The 23,325-nt window shown below is 42.8% G+C and overlaps 1 protein-coding gene across 3 annotated transcripts in view; it reads left to right on the top strand.

The window, feature by feature from the left end:
- The window catches only part of LOC149805640 (methylated amino-acid transporter SLC25A45-like), a 46,627-nt gene that overhangs the window by 16,689 nt on the left and 6,613 nt on the right, over positions 1–23,325 (top strand). The gene's annotated exons all lie outside the window — the stretch shown is intronic.

The raw sequence follows: 23,325 nt of genomic DNA, 5'->3' as shown, positions 1-23,325 counted from the left end.
GACAGTCTGATTTGGACTAGATGATAAAACATCGCTTTAGGTTCTGCTTCGGATTTGCATTCACCCCTGAAAGTGGAAAATGCAGGTTAAAACTATTAACGCTACAACTGTCACAATGTAGAGAACGTTAGCATACACTTACATATCATTCACCTACTTTTATTTTTTTTATCAATCTTATGAGATACGAACATCAGCGGTAAGTCCCATCTGTGTACTCTAAAACCAAGTTTAACCCCTTGTATTGCAGGTATAAAATAATTGTCGGTTCTTACAACCTTCCATAAGATATTCACATTACTATGTTTATTTAACATAGATCATCAGCGGGGAAAATATGAGTAATATCTATTCTCTAGAATGTTAACCCGATCAGAAGTGGGAAACTCTAGAGCGGGACTTCAACAACTTGCGAGCGATACTTTGGAATACATATTAGTCCATGAACTAGGTAGACCTTCCTTGTATCCCCACTCCAGACTCTGTCTCAGCTGTATCCTTTAATGTTTTAAGATAGGCCAAACCAGAAAAAGATGTTAACATTTTTGAAGTCTCGGAAAACTCTGGCAGCTCTTTATGTTCTCCAACTGCAGAGCACATGCAAATGCGAATGCCATCCCAACTCAGCTTCAGAAATTTATAGACCATTTCATATTTGGTACGTCAAATGGCCACGCAGTAAAGGTAAATAGGCTAGTGCAATTTCTTGGTCAAGATATTTGCAGACCAGCCACAAGTGGAAGCTTGCAAAGGATATACTTATCTGCAAAACCCTTCGACATTTGAGAACATGTCTTCATGTAAACGCCAAAATCAAATGTGGTTAAGATATTCTTGACCAGCTTCTCTGGTATCCTCCTCAGTGCATCACGGTAACTTCTGAACCGTCTTGTAATTTGTAATTCGGTGATAGATCATACGATAATTGTCAATTGTGTCATTCTAGGTAGGTTTCTCACCAGTAACTGAGACAAACCATGTCTTGCTCTGTTATGCTGGTCTTCTTCCATACAATTACACATATCAGATTTTCTTTTTTTGCTGTACTTAGTACCTCTACAACCATATCAGTTGTGGTAAGCCAATACTCAAACTCCACCGCATATTCAGCTCTTGTTTCTGAATTGTACATAAAACAGGCTTGGAACTTGCCTTGGTTGTCAAGCTTACATAATAGCAACTTGAGTCTGTATATGTAAGTTTTCTCCAACTTAGCCTTCAAGTTCTCTCTCCTGCAGTTTGGGTTTTGGTGTTTTATATATTGTTAAGTAGATATGTATTGCGTACATACGTCAGTCACTTTCACGATTTTGTGTGTGTGGCGATTTATGATTTCCCTGTCCATAGCCTGGCAAAACTGGTAAAAGCCTGACTATATTATATACCTCTTCTTGCTCCTTCCGCTTGAACTTTATCATCTCCATTAGACTGGATCTTGAACATATTTCTTATGGTATAGGTTTTGGAACCACGCCTCTCAAGCAAACAAGTCATAACCTCATATTCTAGTGAGACGTTTCTCATCCCATCTTCTCTCTGCTATATCAAGGACCGTTTTCCAACTATCGTACTACAACTTCTCTTGCCCATACTCTCCTCTGTTTCATTTTCTTTCATCCTTTGTATTGCAAAAGATGCAGTCCAGCTTGAAAATAATATCATCTTTTTTCGTCAGAAGATCCCCAAGCAGTTCGAGGTGAACATTTTGCTAGTTCTGACAAGACAGGCGATGCTTTAAATCGGGACTGGTTAATTGTAAATCTGGAAACTGTTACGGTGGTATCCGTGATCCTCTATATATTAGTAGTGAAGTGGGACGGTCTGGGGACTAGGGGACTTCCATGTTAAAAAAGGTATATCCACTCTGGGGACTATGTAAAATTTAACATAGGAGAAAAAAATATCCACTCTGGGGACTATGTAATTTAACATGGGAGAAAAAAATATCCATTCTAGGGACAAGGGGAATTTAACATGGGAGAAAAAAAATATCCATTCTAGGTATAAGGGGAATTGAACATGGGAATAAATCGTGGGACTGTCTAGGGACCAGGGGAAATGGAACAGGGTCGGGATCCTATTTTAATACGGTCCCGACCTGATGGGCCTATGAAAATTGAAACAGGGAGGGGTCTCTATTTTTTATTTTTTAAACAAAAAAATTTTTAAAAAATGGGGCTAGGCAATGAAAGTCAAGATCTTTTCGAGATATAGGAGTGGCCCTGAAAAGGGCCTTGGGTTTTCTTCTTCTTCTTCTAATTTCTTCTATTTCTCCACCAGCGTCTTGTTTTCTGTCCTACACTTTTTCTATTCTTTTCTTTCTTTTCTTCCTCCTTTTTCTTCTTTTTCTCTTCTTTCTGCTTCTCCTCCTCTTCTTTCTTCCTCTTCTCATTTTCTTCTTCCTTTTCAATTTTTTCGTTCCATGCTCTCATCCTTATCCTTTCCTCTTCATCCTCCTTCTCCTCCTTTATTTCTTTCAAAAGATCACTGATGATTTCCTTTAGTTTTCTTAAATTGTTGATCTCCATCTTCACTCGATGGGGACAATAAGAATAGTGATCCTCGTTTAGGTTAACTAACATTTGCTCCATCATGCCCAAATTGTCCAGGACGTCTTGCAATTTTTTCATTTTATCAAGGTGGTTCGAAGCCATCTTCTTTTTTATTCTTTGTAGAATGGTGCGAACGACGAACGTTGTGGGTTCTTATACGAAAAGTGTGGACGTGAAGGAAAACATCCCCTAAGACCCGAATCTTATATTACCTAGATCATCACTTAAAACGCGCGGACGTGAAGGAAAACATCCCCTACTTTTCTCATTTCATATTATCTACTATCCACATACGTGAAGCAGCAATAAACAAACCCAAAATCTACTATCCACACACGCAAAGCATTAAAATCAAATCCCAATAATCTACTATCCACACAAACCAACTTAAGCGCTTACAAAACCCAATAATCTACTATTCACACAAACGTACGTGAGTGCTTACAAACACAAACACATACACTCAGACTAGGAAAAAGAGTCAGTGTTTATATTCACACTATTCTACATACACACATTGGCAAATGGATTACTATTTCTTTTCTAAAGGTTTGGGTAGCCCTGAAAAGGGCTGTTTGTTTTGAACTCCAGGGCACCTGGTTAATGATGGCACCTTCCAGGCCTGGCACCACTCACACATCTTCTACTCCAATCTCCTTTCACTCTTTTTGTTGGGAGTGCAGAGGCTGAATGAGCGGCTTCAGAATCCCAATCTTCTGTCTCTGGGATTCTGAAATTTCCTTGTTGTGTCTGTGGTACAGCCATTCCTCTCTCCTTTTCCTCCTCTTCTTTTTTTTTTCTCTCCTCCTCTTTCATCCTTCCTTCTTCCACTATAGCCTCTGCGGCCAGCTCATTCAGTATGAGCCTGGCATATTCCAGGCGCACAAGAAGTTCTAACAGTTTCGCTAGTGTTAATCAATCAACAAGGGTAGCTAGACTGCCGAGCGATTTTCAACTTGTAGTTAAAGCGCGGAAGTGAAGGAAAACATCCCCCTAAGACCCAAAACTTATATTACCTAGATCATGACCAAACAACGCGCGGAGCTAAAAGAAACACTCACTCACTTTTTTATACTACCCATCACTATTCTAAAAATTTTCATTAAACCAATAATATACTATCCACATACGTAAAGCAGTCAAATCAAACCCAAATCTACTATCCCCACACTTCAAACAACAAAAAAAAATTATCATAATCTACTATCCACACAAACGTACGTGAGCGCTTACAATCACACACATTTTTTAACTAAGAAAAACAATTCATGTGACTATACACGCACTTCTATGTTTTAACTTATTATAGGCAATCGATTGTTATTTCTTTTCTAGAGATTGGGGTAGCCCTGAAAAGGGCTGGTTTTTTTGTGTACGAAGTTGAAGCTAGGGCGATCTTTTATATTCTAAGAATGCGACGTCCTCTGACGATAGGCTTTCTGACGATAGGTCTGCTTCTTCGGAAAGAGAAGAAGAACTCTTTGCTGTCGATACGACAGTCGACAAAGCCTCTTTCAGGTTCAGGTCGCTGCTGCTGCTGTTGCTGCTCTCTCTGCTGTTTCTGAAGTCTGTACTTCTCTGTCCATTCTTCTTTCTCCCTGTTCATTTCTTCTCTGAAGAGCTCTTCTATCAGGTCTTCAGTGACTTTTAACATTCTCATATTCTCTATGTCTTCTGGCTTCGGTATCAGAATGTGTCTGACCCTATGCAAATTCACGTAGGCTTCGTTTAGCTTAGCTAGTCTGGAGCACATCTTCGTAGGAGGATGAGTCGACAATGGATGGTTAGACTGGCGACAACCCCCGGTTTTAAAGTCACAGCGCGGACGTGAAGGAAAACATCCCTACATGGTTTTCGAGCCGGAACGTTCAATGAGTGTCATGAGAGGGATAGTAAGAAGTCAAAGAGCATGAATCAAGATTCCTATAGCAAAACAAACCACAAAGGCATTTTTGTTTTTCAAAACACAACATTTTTTTATTCAAAATCACTTAACACTAACAAACAACTATAACATTTTTAACAATAACCAAACAATATAACATCAAACATTTTTTTCAAATGACAAACATTTTTTTTAACTAACACATTATTTTGGACAGGGCTGACAACGTTGTGAATGAAATTGTGATTTCCACTTTTGGAAGTCATTAGGCCATTGATGGACACTACGTTTCCTAGCTTGAGACAAAATATAAGCATAATGGTCACAAAACCATTTATCTACTTTCACATCGTTTCTAGAAGAAGAACGAGAATCAAAATGAGTCACTAAATGTTCTAAGGAATAGCCCAGGCTCCGATGATGCAGAAAATACACACAATATTGTCCACACACCAAGGAATCTGTGCCTTGTAATTTCACATTATTGAATCGTGTGGTCTGAGCATTTCTTCTCATAAAGTCAATGATATCGTCTTCCAAAGGAGGCAATCCATACGAATCGAAATATTCCACACATCCTTCTTGAGGAAAGTAGACGGCTACCCAGTGGGTTCCTGGGAGATGACTGTCGTCCGTGTTGATCGCATAAGCTTGATGGTCTTGAGGTTTGCGATGAGGGAGTTCATCTTTAGCACAGACGACAGGATTCCAAGAAGCCGTGTACGAGCTGTAGTTCAAAAGGTAATAAAGTTCCCAGGTATCCATTTATTTGTGTGGGGTTTTTCTTCACAGGTAATGATAAGTGATCAATTCGATCCTGATTTTCTCTTGGAAAATGTCTGACAAGTAAAAGACGTTTAGCTCTGATTTCGGACCCTGGTTCACGAGAGTTTCGATGCGACGGATCTCCAGAGGCATTAATGGAGGACAAGAATGTTCACGCAAGCCTTTATACCACTGATGCAACACGACTTCTTTCGAGATGAGACCCCAAGCTTCGTCCAGATACTCATCCAATTTTTCTTCTTGACTCGGCATCAGGCATTTATCGTGTTGAATTTGACTGGGATGATCGTTTTGACATCCATAACACTCTTCCTTGATTAATTCCTTCATTTTTTCTGCCAGGACTGTAGCAAAACAGGAGACTAAATGCGCTTCTTGTTCTGGCCATCTCGACTTCGTCATGATAACTTCTTCGTCTTTGTCTTGGGATTCTTCTTCCACGGTCTCCTCACATTCCATCTCCAAAGTTTCTCCAGTAGGTAAAGAGGGATAACAGTCTTCCATAGCTTCTAATAATCTAGAATGACTTCTCTTAAACTGTTGATTTCTAAGGTATTATCGAATTCTGCATACAGGATGACGTTCACTGTGTTCTCTGTGGGCAGTGCACTCGCAAAACTGAATTTCCACACGAATCTGGCCGGATTTTATAGGGTGGAAATGCCCCTCGTCGCTGCCTTGGTCTGGAGTGAAATCAAAAGCCCACAAAGCGTAGCCTCCTGCATAATCCTCGTACGTAATACCGTAACTGGTGTTGGTTCCTAACTGTCCGGTAGCTTCGTACAGGGACAAGTACGATCTCAAATAATTCTTCGAGGCACCAAAGTTAGGCTCAAAGGGTCGGGTACACAAGGTCTTACCATCGCGACTGACTTCAATCTTGGACACATTGCAATGTTGAAACTCAAAAGGATTTTCATGGTAGGCTCCGTTGAAGGCTGAATTCTTGACGATACCAAGGATTAAACGTTTGGGTAACTGTCCTTGGAACAGATGATCTTCGATCATGGATCGCTGTACAGCAGGAATGGTGAACGTTTTCACTTCCACTCTTCGTATCGGATACTTGGCGGTCGTTCTGCTCAACGTCTGACTGACGTCGTTTCCCACTTTAGGCAACACTTCCACACGTCGCACGTAGAGTCTGGCTTCTTCGATTTTGGTTTTGTAAGTGGCATCAGCAGCAGCCATCAAATGGAAAGCGGCACTGCTACGATTCAGTCCCAGACGGATATCCACATCGTTGAGCAAATACTTTTCTTGTAACCACATGTCTAGATGCAAGCGATCCATCAGTTCTAAACTACGACTTAGATGAATTTTCGTTCGTCGTTCTACAAATCCCGTTGGATTTGAAGCATCCCCAGCAAGTGTAATGCCGTTGAACTTAGCCGCTTTGTCAGGTTTCCATACCACGCAAGCATCCAGATGAGTGTTCTTGGCTTCTTTTCCGTACGTCAAGAGATTTTCCAGGTACGCTCGGTAAGGGTAAGTATCCATGCTGCTGCTGACCAGTTTGTTATGCAAGTACAAGTCCACTTCGCTAAACAAGGAATGCATGAAATTGTTGACGGGAGCTACTACATCATCACTGTCTATGGGACCGTTGTTCGCTTCGGTTACTTTGACTTTCAAGTACAGGTAACTGCTATTCAGATCGATGTAATCTTCGGGTTGTCCTTTGATTTCAAACTCGATGGGAGCGGAATCCGTCAAAGAGGAGACCGGATGAAATTCCACCCACTGCGATTCTTGCATCGTCATCATGGTGGGGGGCATGGCAAACAGATCCAGTTCCGACTTGGAACAAGCGCAAGACTCTCGGTGCATCATTTTTTTCTCTTTCTCAATAATCGAAAACGTCTAAGTCTCGAACGGTTCTTCTTTTCTTGGCCTTTCTAGCTTTAGAAGTGTGAAGTCTGGTGAAAGGGTGTTTTCTTCGTCGTCTCTTTCTGCCTTGTCCTTGCTGTGGCTTTAAGGAAGTAGGAATGCCTGACTCGGTAGCGTGCAGGGCATTTATAGGTGTTTCTCGTCGGCCCAAAATGTCTTTACTCGTTTGCAACAAGACATTTTTGCCTGCCCTCATGAAGGCTTCTTTGGGGTTTTGTTTGTTGATGATGACATTTTGGAGAAATTCTTTGCCTTACGTCAGTGCCGCATCTTTCAAGGCGTGCAATCCGCGTGTCACCATCGGTTTCAACACCGGAGCCACCGAACGAAAGGCCGATTTTAACATATCTCCTAAACCGTGTCCTCGCTGTCGAGCAACCCCTCGGTACACTGGATACATGACTTACAAGTCGTGAGAGAACCGTTTTCGAAAATGGAGTTTCACCATGACTTTTCCTTTGGTGAATGGAATATTTTGTCCCAGATCTCCTTTTATAGCAATGTTGACCGTGTCCAAATACAACTTGCTGACAGGCAAATAATGAGGATGTACAAATTCGCGGTGGACTTGATAAGTGTTTCCACCTTCCTCGTCAGCGGCCGTGGCAGAATCTACTTTGAAAGGAATGACACGCAGTAATGGCACGGAGGTGTGTCCCACCACGTTGTACTCCACCACATCGGAGTACACAAAGATCAAATTCAGTCCTTGGTTCAGTTCTACCCGGGTACGAAAATACTTGGCAAAAGAATCGTTGTCGGAAATGACTGGTAATTCGGATTTTTGTTATACTATCTTTCTCATCTCCATGTCCCCGCGCAACATGGCAAACAATTCAGGACAAAATAAAAAAGACATGATTTTACCCCCCTCAGGAAATTTCATCAGGAAGCGACGAGCTGTTTTGTGGTATTCCAGGGTGACACTTTTTTGACACTCTCCAAAGCTTTCTGAAACACGACATTAAACCTGGAGGCTATGGTGCTCACCAAATGTTGACCACTAAATTAATAGCCTGAGGGAATGGACAAGTGATAGGTGGTCCGCTTTTGATTTTTTGTGCCAGGGGTTTTTATGTTATATTTGCCATAGGTATCCAAGTACTGTTGAAATTGTTCGTCATGAACTTCCACCTCAAATTTGTTTTGATTGGGAAGGACATTGAGGACTTGGGTCGGGTGAATGATTTCCACTAAAGCCACTTCCCAATGGGCTTCGTGATCTAATTGGATGGCCTGAGGTAATTTGGCCGTGTAACAGCACAACGTGTTCTTGGGAAACATCTCCATAGAACTGTCACTGGGTAAGGTTAAGTAAAATTGGTTGTTAGTGTGACTTATAATTCCAGAATTCTTTGGCTGTCCGAGGGGTTACTGGACGTCAGAGACGTGTCTCCGCCCAAAATGGGGTTGTTGTTGTTGTTGTTTGAGCGGTGACTGACACTGGCACTGGACACAAGGTTCCCGTTGTTTCCGTTGGAAGAGAATTTCAGGGAGGGATTGGGAAGCAGGTAACCGATGCAACTGCTTAATAAAATGCTCCACAATTGTTTGTCTCCTTGTTGCAAACTCAAATTGACGATGGCTGCCCCGATGACACAATACACCACAAAGATTTGGCAGAAAAAGACCATTTGTGTTTTAGGCACACGTTCTCCTCACCACACCCACAAGGGTTGTTTTTGTAAATCTTGCAGAGAAGAACTGGATGAAGGAGTGGTAGCAGTAGTAGCTGCGTCTGTGTGAAAGGGCATGATGGTCACTTCTTTTTATAGTCGATGACTTGCGAAGCGTCGATCCAAGAATCAAAACTGGGTGGATATCCTTTCCAACGTACTTTGACTTCTTTGACACGTCGTTTGCCCACTTTACGAGTTCGGCGCTCGAGAATGCTTTCGATGTCGTCTTCTTTTTTGGTGACACGTTGTAACTCGGGCAAATAAAATGTTCCTTTGAGCACTTCTCCGTTCATGTCTTCCAATTTGTGGACAGCAGGATGACGGCCATACACTCGTTCAGTGACACGAAACAATTCGGTCGTCCAGTTAGGTAAGTAACCTTTGTCGAAAGTGCGTTTGGTTTTGCCAATGCGCACCCAATCTCCTACGACCAACACTCCACTTTTCTTGGGGACAGCCCTCGTCGGGGACGTACCAAACAGGCGCTCAAACACCAGCACTGCGTTCTCGGGAGTCACCTCTTGCGGGGCACATCCGATGCTTCGATGGTAAGATTGGTTGTACGCTTGCACCAGGTGTGATAAGATGTCGATGTACTTCAGAGTGTGGTGATGCGTAAAATATTTCCACATGCGTTCTTTCAAAGTGCGTTGGAAACGTTCCACGATGCTGGCTTTATTTTCGGGATTCTCGGTGGTAAAAAAATGAATGTCACGTTTCTTTAATTCTTTTTGGAAAGCTTGGTTCAGAAATTCGGTACCTTTGTCTGTATGCCATCGAAGAGGGTGACGACCGCTTTGTTTCAACACTCGTTGCAGGGCTCGCACTAACTCATTGCTCGATTTGGAAGACAAGGGTACGACCCAGGCAAATTTGGAAAAGACGTCGATGACACAAAACAAATATTTGTAGCCGCGATTGTAGCTGGCCAAATGAGAGACATCGGCTAAATCGGCTTGCCATTGATGATCGATACCTTCCACTCGGGTGCGACTTCTGGAAAACTTGCGTCGAATGGGTTTGTATAAAGTGTAAGTAACTTGTTCTTGTAACCACCGTTGCACTTGAGGTAAACGGAGACTTTTCAGTCGCGTTTTGGCAGCACAATACAATTTTTCAACTCCTGCGTAACCTGCAGGATGGGAGGGATCGTAGTAAATGCTGGCTAACACTTTTTCCATTTTTTGTTTGTTTGTTTGTTAATAAGACACCCACTCTTGGAGGATGCTACTCTTTTTCTCTTGGGGTATTTTCTTGGATTGCAATGCTTTTGCGTGTTCGACCGGCGATAGGTGTCGCAGAGGAGGATGTTTGAACAGGGGATATCTTTTCTTGTTTCACTTCTGTCTTCACCTTCTTTTTCTGTTCTGATGAAGAAGGGGTGCTCATCATCTTTTAAATCCATCCAATTCTGGAGGTAGGTGGTGTTGTTAACTTGCGTACTTTTTCTGGTGGAGTTTGAAACCCTTCTTCTTCTTCACCTTTTTCTGTCTTGGTCACTGGTAGTGGTGGTGGTGGTAGTGATGATGGTGCTGGACTTTTCATCAAGGTCTTAAAATCTTTCAGAGTGGGAAGAGCTGTTTCGTCTGAGGCTTTCTGCTGAAAGAGTTGCAGTCGTTGCAAGAGTTGACCGTACTTTTGCGATTTTTCTGTTTTGGACAAATCTTGGCGATCCATCAAGGTTTGCAATTCGTGTTGTAACTGGGACATCTCGCTCAAATGGGGATTGGGAGGTAAATGCGGGGTGTGTTGTTCTTGCCAACGATGGTATTCCATCCATCGTTTGTAAGGCACTAAAGCTAGTTTTCGTCCTTCCATGGGGTTGTCAAGGGTAAATTCTGAGATCTTGGGACTTCAGAGGGCCTTTTTATCTTGCTCCCACCAGTCCTCCCAACATGGTTCCCAAGACTCCTTTCAGCAATGGGCCTAGCAAGAGGGGTAAAATTCCTCCATGTTGGACCAACATCTTCTTCTTTTGACGAATGGGAATTTTCTTTTGAACCATTTGGCGAAGAACGTGACGATGTTTGCCTAAGCATTGTTTCCGGTGTTTGGACAAAGGGATCGTGCCTTTCAACACGTTCAAACAACATTCGCACACGGTATCGATGACCTGTTTGGAAGCTGATTGGATGAGTTTTTTTCGTAGGGGTGGAGAAGTTTTGGACAGGACAGATAACATGTCCCCATGTTTGACTAAACGAGGAGGCAGTCCTTTCCTTTTCTTTCCTTGGGATTTAGAAGAGGGATGTTTTCTGGAGGGTGACATCTTTGAGTCTTCAGCACCAAAAATACTACTACCCCTACTTAGTCACAGGCCTTTTTTATACTGGAACGCGTCGCCACTGATTGTCTTTACGTCGTATCAACTTGAGGACAGGCACGACACGTCGTGCAGGGGTACGCAACAGACTAAATCGAGCCAGTTCTTGCTTGGACAAATCCAGTAAACTATGTAACATGCCCGATCTCTCTTGGACTTTGATTTTGGGAGAAGGTACTTTGTGAGCAGCGGCCACTGCCGCTAAATTGGAGGGTCCTGCCACTGGGGAAGTTCTTGGGGTCATCAACGGAGAAGTTCTTGGTGTGATCAACGTCTCCAAGTACTCTTCAGTTCTTGGTGTCATCAACGGAGAAGTGAATGAACCTGAGGCTACCGGAGACGCAGTCACCGCTGTTGCAGGTCGTGGTTTGCGAGTGTAAAGTTGCGTCTTGGCCGAAGTGCCTCTCTTGCGACTAGTTTTTTGTGGGCTTTTCTTTTTCTGGAGACTTTTTCTTTGCTTCTTTTTCCGGGGCTTTTCTTTTTCTGGGGTGGTGACTGGTAAGAGGAGGGTCCCGCCACTGGAGAAGTTCTTGGAGACACGGGTCTCCTTGGGGACTTCGTCTTGACACCGTGGCTCTTTTTCTTCTTCTTGGAGCTTCGTTTGGCTTTTTTCTTGGGGAGAAGTTTGGGGGCATTAGGATCCCATCTTAAGAGAGAGCGAATGATGACCCCTCCTAGAGTACCGCTCCCTCCAGGTTTCAAAATAATTTGTTTTTTGGTTTGAGTGTCGATGCGGGGATCGGCCAGTTGGGTCAAAGCGACTTTGTTTCGATCAAAAAAAGCGTTTGGTTTAATGAGGAATCTGAATGATCCCTTGTAGTAATTGACGTGCTGTCACCATGAACCATCGTAAGACTTCTTTGAGACTAGCTTTTAAGACACGAGCCCGTATTTGTGGATTTTTTTCTCGACTGATGCCATACAAGGCACGAATCAATTTGACGGGAAGATGCGACTGAAGGGACGTCATGATAAAACTGTGAGACAGACGAAAATTGTCTGAGGTTTTTATAGATTTTTTTTTGGAGTGAAATTAAGTCGAGGACGGAGACGTGTACAGGACAGGCCCTCCGTCTTGGCACCAGTGGTGAAACACTTGGGTACGAAATCGCAAATCATCGGGGGTCGTAGGTTTCAAATCGACGAGTAAATAAGCATGTGGAGTTTGAGTGGCATCGTCGTACGCCTGAGTCAGCCAAGGCGTTCCTAACTGTTTGGCTAAGACTTGCACTTGTGATTTATCTCGAGGGCTTTTAAACAAGACCATATAATGCGCATTGAGACTGATGGTGCGATGGGCTTTACTTTGTTGAAACAAATTTTGAGTGATGTAAACGACACTGACATTACGGTGATGCCCTTTGCGCGTAAACCACAGTTTAATTTCTTCTTCGTCTTCTCCTAACATGTCGTCGAAAATGACCAAATGGGTTTGACGGGAGTCAGAGACGATCCTGTCATCTTCTTTAGGAATGCCTTCCACAAACACGATGGAATCGCCTTGACTTTCTCGCAAGAGGCTGTACGCCGATTACCACTCTTTGTAACATCACACGATGCGTTGCGGTGGACGATCGATCAAATGATGTTTATGTTCGATCAAACGTTTGACCAATTCGGTTTTGCCTGAACCGCTAGGTCCAGCAATGAGCATGTTAAAGGGATGGCGAAGATACAAAGCCTCCCAACTGGCACGATCTAAGTGTTCGTCGATGACTTTGACAGTGGAGGAAGAGGGAGCAGAGACAGCAGAGGTAGCCATAGTGTTAGGAATGTCACTTGTGACACGAAAACAGACAAGACAAGAGTTTATATACTTTTTCAAGACACGTTTATTGAATGTTTTAAACATGAACACGAAAGACAAAAATACATAAAAGCCAAAGGCTTAAGTACAAGGATAAAAGGCACATGATAACCATCAACGTGGAACAAAAACAAGTGTCTGTACAACATGTTTTGGGTAATGTTCTGACCAGTTCTATAGGGGGTAAGGTCACACAAGTGTCCTCCCGAAAGGGTCTTTCAGGCATGTCCACGATAGTCCTGTCCTGGGTGACGGGTTCTTCTTCTTCTGGTACGGTCACTAACACAGGTTGAAAAGTAACTTTTTTCCTTAAACAACTCTCGTGCATACTGGGCCACTTCTTGGGTACAAGCCTTAAAACCCCCTTTTTTCCAGTCACGGACATCTATCCAGTGGGGGTGTAAGTCACAAGCTACACACACATCGTCATACACGTCTTCGGTAGCTAAAAGTTGACGAATCTTTTTTTCCCGTAGAGGTCGAGAAGTATCCAGATAAAAACGCAAGGCTTTGAGCAAAAGGAGTCTTTCGTGACCATTTAAGACCATTTGGGTGGTAAGTACTGTTCGTAAAGAGTCCACAAGGAATCGGCTGGTAAACGAAATCACAGAAAACAAGTCACTAAGACACACACTATGCGTCGACCCAAATTGAATGGATACAGTTCTTGTAATAATTGATGGTAATGATCCACGGTTTGAATATGGTCATTGAGTTCCTTCCACGGAATCTGTTCAATCACATTTGATAAAAGTCGTGGCATGGATTCCTGTTTTTATAGTCTCTTTGTTTCGGAAGCAATGCACGTATTTTCTACCCAGAGATCTTCGTTCTCCAGTGGGAAATTTAAATGCTCCAAACTGTTACCTAAACTTCAGAGTTCGATTAGAAGTTTCCTCTTCCTCTAAGTAGATTCCACGTAAAATATGTTGGTAATCCTTTAACTTGTCTTCCTCAATGCGTTGCACTAGATGAATCTCGAAGTAACCAAAATGATGAACATTTCGTTCATTCACTAACTCAAAGTGTTGAACATGGTCTGACCACTGAAACAATTTCTGACGAATCAGTTCTCTTATACCATTCAGGTACCAGTGGTTAAACATCTGGTGACGTAACGGATGCAATTGTTCTTTACGTTTGACTTGCATTTTGACCAGTTCTCGGTAAATGCGTTCTCTCAACTCCACAGGCAAACCACGAATGTTCTCTTGTAAAGTATCCATGAATAGGTCATACTAAATCCTCTTTCTGACACAAGAAATGTACCGTTTGCACAGACATGGTTTTACTTCAGTGTCGAATCTAAATCGTTGAATCACTAATTTACACATTACAATTCGTTCAGAAGTTTCCTCTTTCACTAAGTTGACATTGTGTAAAAGATGTTGGTAATTCGTTAACTCTTCCTCTGGAATTCGATGCAGTTAAGTTTACAATGTAGTAGATAGAATCATCAATAGCAAACCAATCCTTTTTAAAACCAGGGGTCGTTGATCAATGTCTGTCCAATGGAACACTTTCAACTGAATCAGTCCTTGTACAGCATTCAGGTACCAGTGGTTCAAACACCGGTAACGTAACGGATGCAACTGTTCTTTACGTTTCACTTGTATTTTGACCAGTTCTCAGTAAATGCGTTCTCTCAACTCCACAGGCAAAGCACGAATGTTCTCTTGTAAAGTATCCATGAATAGGTCAGTCCGTACAATTCACAATCTTCTCCTAGAGCAAAAGTAATCCACATAGTGAGTAATTTCTGACCACTGCCATTCAGGGTAACGTTCAAGATTCTCATTGAACTCTTTTGATGTAAACGGTCTAGAGTAATATAATAGAATGAATGCACCCTTGACCCAGAGAAATCTAACACACTGGTTGACTATTTTCACTTTCCTCTTGTGAATTTCTCGGCACAAAAGTTCTACAGTTACCCATTGAGATTTCACTCTGGCAAGTCCCTGCCAAACTTCCTTGTAAATCTTCTCTTGTAGTTCTTTAGGTAATGATTCAATATCGTTTATGAAATGGAGTTTAAATACTGGTGTCGGTGATGTCCAACATTTGACTCCTAACCAATCTGGTTTCTTCTTCTTCAACGACATGGTAAGTTACTTCAATGTCTCGGTCCCACTAAGGGTAAGTAATGACAATTCGGTGACCAACGAGCATGTTCTAGGTAGGCCGAATCTTGTGGTTCCCAGTGGTGAAGTGACACACCGCAACTGAAACACTTGACTTTATCCCCTTCGCCCAAGTAGAAAAATCAGGCTTTGGCTAATTCTTCGGTGGTCGGTCCTCCCAGATACTTAGGCCATTTTCCTTTGAACGATTGAAGACGATTTTCAAAGTCGCAGTATTCCGACAAACGCACAGGAAACGAATATTCGTCTTTCACAGGTTCGTTTCGATGAGGGTTGCGTGACATGGACAGGAGTTTGCTCAGGGCTGGATGACATCCGTAGGGAGGTAGACGTGAAGGTGGACATCCACATTTAAAACGAAACCCAGTAAAGTGTCCAAGAGGACGAGCGGCATCGCTTTCGCATCCCTCAGGTTTGACACGCACAGCATCACTTTCCATGATAGGGGTAGTGACATTAAAGTTCCCATGATGCTTTACGGCATCGCTAAGGTCACAGCATACAGCATCGTTCCCATCGCAAGGCTCACAATCGCATTCCACTTTAGAGGCCCCAAACTTGAATTGTGCCTGTCTGAACTTGTTTTGTGTTTCTCTGAAAGTATTCATCTTATTCGCTTGGTCTTGGTAGTCACAATGAACTATCGATCTTGACCATAGCCCCTTTTTATACTAGTCGCAATGCAGTCTCAAGCTTGTACATCGTTCCTTTATTATTTCTTGTTTTGGAAGGTACCGTCTCTAAGGTACCGTCATAATTGTACCGTAGTGTAATGGGTGGAAAGGCCATAGAAAGGTAAGGGCAGTGCGGAGACCATCGAGTATGTTCCAGAATAGCTGAGTCTTTATAGATACATAGATCCATTCGTAACTTCAGTCCGCAAGCGAAACACTGTACTTCGTATCCCAATCCAGACTCAGGTCCGAAGTAGACAAATCCTGTTCTAGCTAAAACATGCGAAGTAGGTAATCCTTTCCTATCCGTAGGCCATTTTTGAAACGTGTCCAATCGACGGACACAATCACAATAGTCAGGCAAGAAAACCGGAAAATGGTAGGGTTTGAACTTGGAGTTCTCACTGGATTTCTCACTCGATTCTTGCTGTGGCGAAGTCATACTTCTGGTGGCTATCCTCTTACAGCCAATGTTTTATACCGACATGTCCATACGGCAATGTAAAGTGGTTGGGAAGCCGCACTCGCTTCTGGTACACGGTTTGATAGACTTTTTCCAAGGGTCGACTGACGAGGTGGTGAGTGGGGAAACGTACAATCTTGTTGGGTTGATAGGTGGTCACTTTAAAGTGTTCATCTTCTCTAGACTGCAAGGCTTCTTTCAATACGTCAAAGTTCACCACTCGACTGGTACGATAATTCAGAGTCAATCCTTTCACTTTACACTTCGTGTGCACTTCTCCTTGTTTGTCCCGGTATCCGTAACCGTAATTTTTAGGACCACCACTGGCGAAACTTAGAATCTTGTCGTCGGGGTGCTCGTCTGTCCAGGCTCCTAAACGGTCTCCTTCGATGTCAGGGTGATGTTGACTCGGGTGATCGATGTAACTGCAACTGTCCGTGTCAAAGTACAGGACACGTTCCCTTAACAGTTCTAAAGCTTCGTACAATTTTAAGCGAGCATGAGCTGTCACGTAAGCCGCAATGATGACATTTCCAAAGGGGTCGTCTTGTACAAAGTCCAGATCTTCTTCTTAATTGACCAAGATCAAATTCTCGCGAACGACGTACACGTCTTTCATGAAGTTGGTTTTGTCGTGAATCATCTGGAAATAGCGGGAAGGTTCGGTCAAATATTCCGTCTTGGGTAAACACGGTCGTTGTGCCATTTTACCCCACAAGCAATTTAACATCACTTTGGCAAACGATCGCCTGCCTTCGTTTTTCTCGATGTGATCTATAGTAATGCCTTCTTGTGCCCAGTATTTCTCTTTGAATGTCTTTTGGTCTTCGGGAGTGTGACACCAGGACGGATAGCCACTGGCTTCTTGCTTCAGTTTCAAAAAGGCATCCACGATGTCTGCGAAAATTCCTTTCTGCGTGGGGTCACCCTTGTGGTATTGTTGTGTCTTGGGAAAGTGACAAATTTCGTACACTTCTAACAGTTGGTATCCCATGTCCAGAGCTTTGAACAATTCTACGCTGACCCACGTCCCCGTCAAGCCCGTTCTTCCTGGGTGTTCTGGCAAGGTTGATCTTGGTTGCACGTTTCGGCACAAGTACAGCACAAAGGAAACATCACTTTGCCTTGGCAATGGTGAGGTAACACGGGATGGTACAAGTCCGTGGGAGGCAAAACTTTGCACTTGATCAAGCCTTTGTATTGTCGAATGTTTTTCAGGTCGATGTGTTCCGTTAACAATTGCAGGTGCCCTGCAGGAAAGCGACAATATTTGCACGCGTAGGGATACAGCGAACACACGTCCAAGTATTTCATTTCTTCCCCTTTCTCTTCGTCGGCTTGGTACAGCAAACAGGTGGCATTGGTCCTTCCTCCGTATAAACTATCCCTCGGGTTCAAGGGGTCTATGAACTGGTAACTTTCCACGATGTGTTTAAACTCGGGATCGGTTTTCAAACGGTGATCGTATTCGTGTTCCCACATTTCCACCACTTGGTATCCTTGCTGTTCTAACTTTAGGCGTCGCTGACAAGTGGCCTGGTACAAGTCTTCCATGGTTCGTTGTATAAACTGATTTTTAGTGCTACGATCAGGGTAACAGACGGGACATCCGTGAAATAAGCAACCGTTAAACTCGTACACGATCTTTGCGTTTTCTAAGTCCCAGCCATCGACCGAATGCGTTACGATGGTCTTTTCACCTCCTCCGTTGCGGGCATGCTGAATCCATTTGTCTTCCTTGTCACACAAGTAATGTAACCAACGTAGGGCTTTCACCGAGTATTGACGTTTCACATAGTTGGTCGTTTGAGGACTGATGACAGCCACGGTGTTTTCAGGCATGAATCGTTGCCGGTACACTAAGGAACACGCTTTGGTACTGGTGCAAGCTTCTTTCAATGGATCGACCCCTTCGTGTTCCATGAACAGTTCTCGAAATTTTCCACAGCAACGTCGTAAAATGTCCACGTCGGAACGACAATACTTTAGCATTTCTTCCTGAAAGTCGAAAGGGTCCGAGGCGTGAACCTGGTACCAAGCGTAGAAAGCTTCTCGTTGTTCGGTACGCATGTTGTTAGGGTCGTAATAGTGAGCCTCAGGCAAATGGGGTAGAACGGCGTGTTGATTGGCTTCCGTATTGAAAAAGTGTGGAAAGTACCCTTTAGCCATTTCTGTCATTCCAAACGTTTTAGGCATTCGACTCAAAGGCATGGCTAAGTAGCTCATCGAATCTTTAAATTGCACTTGTCCCACTTGCATGAAAATGATTTTGGCTCCGTTCAAAGTGACTTTAGGACGCTCGGTGCCATGTTCCGTATAGTATCTCAAAAGAAACTGTCCATCGTATCCGGAGAAGTTGTGAGCCATCACCGTGGCATGACGATGACAATCTCCGTAACGTTCGATATCCTCTTGGCTCCATGTCTTGTCGATGGGGTCTAAGACCCATCGGGCGAAATCGGCTAGCGTGTTCGGTTCCCGAAAGATTTTTTCACGTCCTCCAGGAATCTTGCTGCAGTGAGGGCAATAACTCAAGATAGGTTCTTGAATGCACTTCTCGCACGCTCGATGAGCCATGCAGAAATTAGGAATGTGAATACCGGTCTCTTGCATGCATTCGAAATAAAAAAAGATGAAATTGCCTTTCATCTTGTGACCGTCCTCTTTCTCTGGTTGGGGTTGATATTTTTGCACGTAGCATTGGTGTTCCAAGTCCACGATTCGGTGACAAATGTGACATTTTTTCTTTCCTCGACAAACGTGTGCCTTGGTATTATTGGTAAGTATGCCTTGTCCACACGTGGGGCGCAATCTCAGGAGTTGACACGCACATTTCTGCTGTGAACCTTGCGTCTTCAGATGCTGTTGGTAACAGGCAGGACTGACAAACGTGCGCAGACAAGCAGGACAATGCACTGGTTCTTGCCCTTCGCTCAGACAGGGTTGAGAGGCCAAACATCCTGAGCATTTCGATCCACAATGTTTGTGTTGCTCTCGATTATTGTAACCATGGTCACATTTCTCACAGTAATATTTGTATCCCAGGAATTCAGTGATAGTGGTAATGGTATCGAAATGGTCATCGTGATGATAGAGGTGAATGTATTTTCCATCCTAAAAGTCTTTCCCTCGAAACAACAGAGACCCGCGCACTTCTTGAGGATGCACTTTCAAGGTGTAGCGTGGAGCTAGGACATCTTGCAATTTTGGCATTTCAGGAATGCCACAGGGTGTGTCTTTGGGCAGGCCGGCTTGTTGTAACAGGAGTTCTGCTTCACTTCGTTGTTTGGCTCGGTTCGATTTTCGAATGTTCTCCCAGGCTCTTTTCCATTCTACCGTGTCGTTCTTGTCGGCATAGGTTCGTCCCACCACGATGGCTCAGGCTAAACACATCTGATCTTGAAAATTGTTAATTTGGACGAGACTTGTTTTGGTAATGCGAAGGTTGTTGACCAATAAGGTCTTTCTGCGTTGTCCGGTCCCTTGAGGAGGGGAGACGTGGGTCATGTCCAGTGTGGCTTTTCCATCGGTGATGTCAAACTGATCATTAGATTGTTGCACGTGTTGAATCTTGTCCATGACTTTGGAAGCGGTCAATTCTGCAGGGCTGCTAAACTCGATCCAAACAGGAGATTTCAAGCCGTCGTGTTGTATGGAAAGTCTCAAGCGATCGTCTTCTTTGGGTTGACATTGTCGCTTGAGTGTGGTGAGCAAAGAATCCCACATCTCGGTGATGAACCCTTCTGCTTTCTCTAACGGTACTTCGGACTTGAAATCTTTAAACTTCACCGTGTATTTGTAAGCCGTGGTTCTAAATTTTCTAGAGGGACGCTTTTCCGTCTCTCGAATGTCATAGTACTTTTCAGGGTTGACTAAGGGTGGTGAACTTTGTTTAGAGGGTTTGGATTCTGGTTCACTCATGTCTTCTTCAAACTCACTGGCATGAATTTGTGCCAAGACTTCAGCCCTGGTACGAGGCGATAGATCACGTTTCTGCCTCTTACTTTCTTCTTCTTTCTTCTCAAATGAATTGGATCGTTTCATCTTGATAGCAAAATGTCAAATGACTAAAGTTTAAACACCATGGACTAATTTATAGCCATAGCAGACCAGCGTATATAAAAGGGTATGTGTCTTGTCCTTTCACTATTCATTTCACTCTCAAACCGAGCACAACGATGGAAGAGACTACCCAGATCGAACGTTTCATCAGAGCTTTGCGAGGGGTCATTAGAAAATTCTCTTCAGACCAGCCGACGGACTACTCTCCTTCCTTTCGAGATAAAAGTCAAGATACTTGCTATATCTGTCAGAAGAAAGGGCATTGGTCTTCAGAGTGTCCAGACCGTCAAAAAAGAAAAAAAGGGGTTAGAAGAGACAAAAGTCAAGATACCTGTTATTATTGTCAAGAAAAAGGACATTGGTCTACAGATTGCCCAAAAAAGAAACAAGAGGAGTCAGAAGAAGAGAGGAATTCTTTAAAGGAAGAGGAAGAAGAGGAAGAGGAAGAAGAGGAAGAAGAAGAGGAAGAAAGCAGACAGGTGAAGAAAAAGAAACAGGAGAAGAAAAGAAGAAGGGAAGAAAGGAGGAGGAAGAGGAAGAAAAGACTGTGACGGTGAAGAAATTCAAAAAAACATAGAGAGTGAACAATGAGACAGAAGAAGTCTATGAACTTTTTAAAGTGCTCTGTTGTGAATTGTGAATTGGATTGTAAATATTTATAAAAAAATAAATTAGGTATAAAAAGGTAAGTGTCTTTGGGTTTTGATTTTAAAATAAAAACCTACACTCACACACTCATACACACGTACTATAGGGGTAAAATGATTTTTTATAGTTTGAATGGATGTTGGCAATTGAAAGTCCATCTCTTTTCGATAGACGTGGGTGGCCCTGAAAAGGGCCTTTTTTTGGTGTAGTGGTGAGTTTAAGCAATCAACTTTAACTGTCTTAAGCCTTTGCCACGGCCAAGGCCTACTTCTGGACTGCGTACTGTTGATGATGATGATTTGGTTGAAATCACTAAGGGTAGCACGGTAGGCTTAGTCACAGGGTTGGAGTGTTTAGCTCGGGAAGGTCGTATTCTCTTCGGTCGTAATAAAGAAGTCTGATACATTTGTTTCAGACTTCTTAACTCCGCTAAAATGTCTAACAGTACCGTGACCGTTTGATTTTCACACCCTTGTTTCTTTGCTGCTCCTTCTTCTTCTGCTTGCTTTTTTCTTACCTCTACTTCTTGCTGCTGTTGCTGTAGGAGAAAAGCTTGTTCCGCTTCCTTTTGCTGTTGTATAAATTTCTCCAATTCTTCTTTCTGTCTCTGTCTAAAATTCTCCACGTCCGGTAATGAAGGAGAAGGTGACCAAGGTTCCGGAACAAATTCTTGCGAGGTAAGAAAATCCACAAAATCCCAATTCACCTCTTCTGAAAGTAAGTCAGGGTTCCCTTGGGTAGTCTGCACGGCTGATGCACCCCAATTTATCGTTTTCTGAGTTTCCGTCATGTTGAAAAACTGTCGCATGAATTGACTGCGCACAGGCGCTAGCGAATCTATATAGACTACGTGACGTCACAGACTGCTCTCTTCGGATTGGATGTGGGCTGACTGAATTTTGTAACGCGTGTTTGGATTGGTCAACGAACTCAATCCGTTTCAATCCTTCCTCTCCTTATAAATAAGTGCAGTTCACTGCATTCCGTCACCTGTTCTCGGCACCCCCAACATGTGGACCGACGTACAATCTTCCACGCATGTGTCTTCGATGATGTTCCGGACGGACATACCAATGTATGTCCGATCCAACTGGACAGTTGTCCATAGGACAGACACCAGCCTGTGGATACGTAGGATCTATGTGGAGCGTCAAGGATGCCTCAAAAGAGTCTTAATCTATGGTCCTGCAGTTAGGCGCAGCCATAGGACAAGAAAAAGAAGTCACAGATGCCCTTTATGTTAAGGGTATATTAACATGAACCCAAAGGCCCTTTTCAGTGCCACTCCTATATCTCGAAAAGATCTTGACTTTCATTGCCTAGCCCCATTTTTATTATTTTTTTGTTTAAAAAATAAAAAATAGAGACCCCTCCCTGTTTCAATTTTCATAGGCCCATCAGGTCGGGGCCATATTAAAATAGGGTCCCGACCCTGTTCCATTTCCCCTCGTCCCTAGACAGTCCCACGATTTATTCCCATGTTCAATTCCCCTTGTCCCTAGAATGGATATTTTTTTTCTCCCATATTAAATTCTCCTTGTCCCTAGAATGGATATTTTTTTCTTCCATGTTAAATTACATAGTCCCCAGAGTGGATATTTTTTTCTCCTATGTTAAATTTTACATAGTCCCCAGAGTGGATATACCCTTTTTAACATGGAAGTTCCCTAGTCCCCAGACCGTCCCACTTCACTACTTATATTCTTCAGGTGATTGTTCACCGGTATCTTCCATCCTTTACCCAGAACCTATATGTTGAGTCAGCCTTTGTTTGCATAGATCTTTTAACTTTCTCCATCTGTTATTGGTCTCGTTTTTTTTTGTTGAGACTTTAACAAATGTGAGCGATTCAGTTGAATCCTGCAAAGTGAATGACGCACATGTATCTCTTTTTTCTTTGAACTTCAACATCACTGTCCTCTCGTGCTTCTGCTGTTACCCATTTTCATTTTCTATTTCTTCATTCACTGCAATTCACTGTAGGATCAAATAATAATAACAGTTGTACCATCATATGTTGGCAAGTGATTAATTAGTGTATTTACACCGCTAGTCCACAAGCTGTAAAATAGTAGAATATTGAAAACTGAAGTCTACGCAGATATGTCATAAATTGTCATGAATTCTTATAAAATAATATTTTATTTTTCCTTTCGCTTTTTCTTCTTCCTAATATTTCCCAAAAAGAAAAAGGTTTTAAGATGTTAGGAGCAGGGATGATCATTTCAACATCATTATATCAGTAATAGTCCAAGAAACGTGCAAAATGGCTTTCACCAATTCCAAGAGACTTCTCGTTAATGATCTAATCCAAACAAAGCAAACAACACACATAGAAAAATGTACATTTTAAAATAAAATTACTTTGCGTTAGATCATCCAGGCTCCCGTCTTATACAATCTTACATGGTA

Source organism: Sinohyriopsis cumingii, chromosome 2 (assembly GCF_028554795.1).
Source record: "Sinohyriopsis cumingii isolate HCF-2022 chromosome 2, ASM2855479v2, whole genome shotgun sequence".
NCBI lineage: Eukaryota > Metazoa > Mollusca > Bivalvia > Unionida > Unionidae > Sinohyriopsis > Sinohyriopsis cumingii.
This window is presented reverse-complemented; position numbering and strand designations above follow the sequence as displayed.